The sequence below is a fragment of the Lemur catta genome, chromosome 21, assembly GCF_020740605.2.
Source record: "Lemur catta isolate mLemCat1 chromosome 21, mLemCat1.pri, whole genome shotgun sequence".
NCBI lineage: Eukaryota > Metazoa > Chordata > Mammalia > Primates > Lemuridae > Lemur > Lemur catta.
The window spans coordinates 8,580,963-8,584,171 of NC_059148.1; positions in this window are offsets into that span (position 1 = coordinate 8,580,963).

Here is a 3,209-nt window from a genome sequence, read left to right on the forward strand (position 1 = left end):
CTGAAACCACAGGGAATAGCCCCAGTCCTATGCTCACATCTCATTTCAGGCCGTATACGCTCACAGTAGCTGTGTGCACAGCAGGGCGCGGCCCTGAGGCCCAAGGGAAGGCTGGCCTGGACAGCCCGAGCTCCAGCAGAAGGGATGCCCGTGGAGCAGGAGGGCTGGGAACAGTGCTCCCTGGGTCTGAATCAGGAATCTCCTTGGCCTTGCCTCCAGCCCCTGCTCAGGCCCCCTGTGGACCCTACGCTTGAATGCTGCTCCCTGCCCCCAGCTCAGCAGCTCCACGCAAGCTCGGGACATGGTGTCTGTGCATCTCTGGCAGCTTCCAGGGCTGCCCTGGTTCCTTTCCTCATAACAAGCCCTCATTTGTCCCAGACAGAGGCAGCATGCGCCCCATTGGACCCCTTCATATGCCAGGTTTAGAAAACACCCTGTAAGCCCAGTGTGGGCTGCTCTGCCTTCCTGCGCTCCCACTGCCGCCAAACAGGAGGGGTCTGTTGGTGGAAGCTCCCTCCGGCCTCTACCCATGCCTCACCTTGTCGGGGGAGGAGCTCGGCAACACAGCTTTCCAGACTGTTCGGCAGAACCCTTGTGAGGGGGCAGATCAGAGATGTTTTGACACGGACACAGACCCCCTGCCTCAGCAGAGTCATAGCTCACACCAGAACATGTAAGGCTCTGAGGAGAGCTTCCGCAAAGAAACCCGAAGCTCACCCAGCATTTCAGTCTCCCCTCCTGGACACCCCCTCCCCCACCCTGGAGGCCCTAACAAGCCCTGCCCGCTTCCCTGGAACACAGTTTGGGAAACTAGAAGTTGAATGAAACTATACAATGAGACAGAGAAGTGTCACTTTGGGAAGGCTACCCCTGAGGGCAGGCTCCCTGGGAAACTAGGCAGCAGGTCCTGGGATGTGTCTCAGAGGTACAAGCTTCGGAAGGAGTGGGTGCCCTCAAAGCTTCTGCCGCTCCCTGCCCGCTCCAGTTAGATTCTGGGGCCCTAACAAGGCCACAGTAGGGTCCCTGGCACAGGCCTGTGACTTTGCTCTTCCACTCACGTGGCCCAGTCACATGGGGAGTGGACCTAGGCTTCTTTCCAGGAAGGTGACCTGGCCTGCTTGTGCCCCAGGACACATCCAGGGAGGCAGCTGGTTGCAGGGCTGGTTTAGGTGTAGAGCAGTGGAGACTCCCTTAGGCCTTAACACGGAGGCCCATTCCTTCCTAAACAGGATTCTGCGCTGAGGTTTCGGCCACGAGCAGGGCTAATCGTAAAGTGTTCCTTTATTTTCCCTGCAGTTGTTCCTGACGCGTGAATCTCCTTCAAGGCCTCAGCTTTCAAAGCTGGAATCTGCACCCCAAGGTGCCTTCACCTTATACTGTCCACTAGCATGCACCCCACTGTTCCTGCTAACCTGGCCTTGGGAGCAGTGAGGACAGGAAGGGACAAGGCCTCTTTCAGGTCAGAAGTGACTTCTGAGCAGCCGTGCCCTGTGGGACTGGACCTCTGCCCTGGAGGCTGGGGAGGTCAGCAGTCTGACCCTGAGAGCCCCTGCTCTGCCCACCCAGCCAGGAGCTCGGCCCTGCCGGGGAAGAAGGGAGCATGAACTTGGTGGCTGGGTGGGGAGGGTGATGTTGAAATTCCTTTCACAGGGTGGAAGCCAAGAGCTGGGAGCTGAGGTATGATGGAATGCAGACAGCTAGGCGTTGACAGAGCCACGGGGCACAAATAATCTCACAGGCGTGGCCTTGGCCAAGAGCCCACGGGGGCAAGCTCCTGGCACCCTACTTTGCTGTCATCTCTAAGCTGCCAATCTCAGATGGAATCAGTGCTCAAGAGTTTAATGTGGCCCCCAGTGAGGAGGCCTGCAGGTGTCTCAACTGTCACTGGTATGGCTCTTTACAGTTTGGGAGGGCCTGCCCCACACACCACCTCACCCGTGCTGTTGTTCTCAAACTTTACCTTACAGCTGTTGTGCTGTAGGTGGCCCCAGGCACACTTTGAGAAACACTGACTCAGGGTCTCACAATAGCCCTGAGATAGGTTGGTTGTTACTGTCCCCATTCTTCTGGTAAACTGGGGCTCAGGTGAGCTAAGGAATATTCTCGAGGACACAGGTTATAAGAAGTAGCCTCAAGCCTTATTCGGTGTCCTGACACCGATCTAGAAAGGGGTGAACAGGAGTGTGGGATTAGCTAGCACCCCCAACATCCTGTCCTCTGCACAGACACCCCTGCCTGGCAGACCCACCCCGACCCAGATGTTTCCTTTCAGATCACCCAGCTGCTAGTTCTCCAGGTTCCTGGCCCCACCAAAACCCTCCTGTTAGTGGGTGTCCCAGAGACATTAATTCCTGGGAAGGAGACAGGCCAGAGTGTGGACCTGAAGGTCAGTAAGCAGAGCTGCAGCAGGACTTCTGAATGCCTGTCCTTCATAGAAAGAAAAAAAAATTTTTTGAGACAGACTCTTGTTCTGTTCCCTGGGTTGGAGTGCAGTGGCGTCATCACAGCTCACTGCAACCTCAAACTCCTGGGCTCAAGTGATCCTCCTGCCTCAGCCTCCCAAGTAGCTAGGACTAAGGTGCATGCCACCACTCCTGCCTAATTTTTATATTTTTTGTAGAGATGTGGTCTCACTCTTGGTCAGGCTGGTCTCAAACTCCTGGCCTCAAAAGATCCTCCTGCCGCAGCCTCCCAAAGTGCTAGGATTGCAGGTATGAGCTACTGTGCCCAGCCAGAAAAATTTTTAATTATACTTTACAACTACATTAGTACAAAGATGAATATATTATTATATAATATTAATATATTGAAACATTTTCTTTGATTTGAAAGTTTATGTCTTCTGGCTTTAAAAGAAAATATCTTCATAAGCTTCTGTGGTGGCAGAAAAATAGCCCCCAAAGATGTCCACGTCCTAATGCCCAGAACCTGTGCCCATGTTAGATTACCTGGCAGAGGGGAGTTAAGGTTGCTAATCAACTGACTTTAAAATAGGGAGATTATCCTGGATTATCTGGGCTGGCCCCGTGTCGTCAGAGGGTCTTTAGCAGTAGCAGAGGGAAGCAGAGGAGGGAGCCAGAGAGACGGCAGCATGAGAAGGGCTCCACTGGCCGTTCCTGGCTTTGAAGACCGAGGAAGGGGCCACGAGCCAAGGAATACGAGTGGCATTTAGAAGCTGGAAAAGGCAAAAGGAATCATTTCTCCCCTAG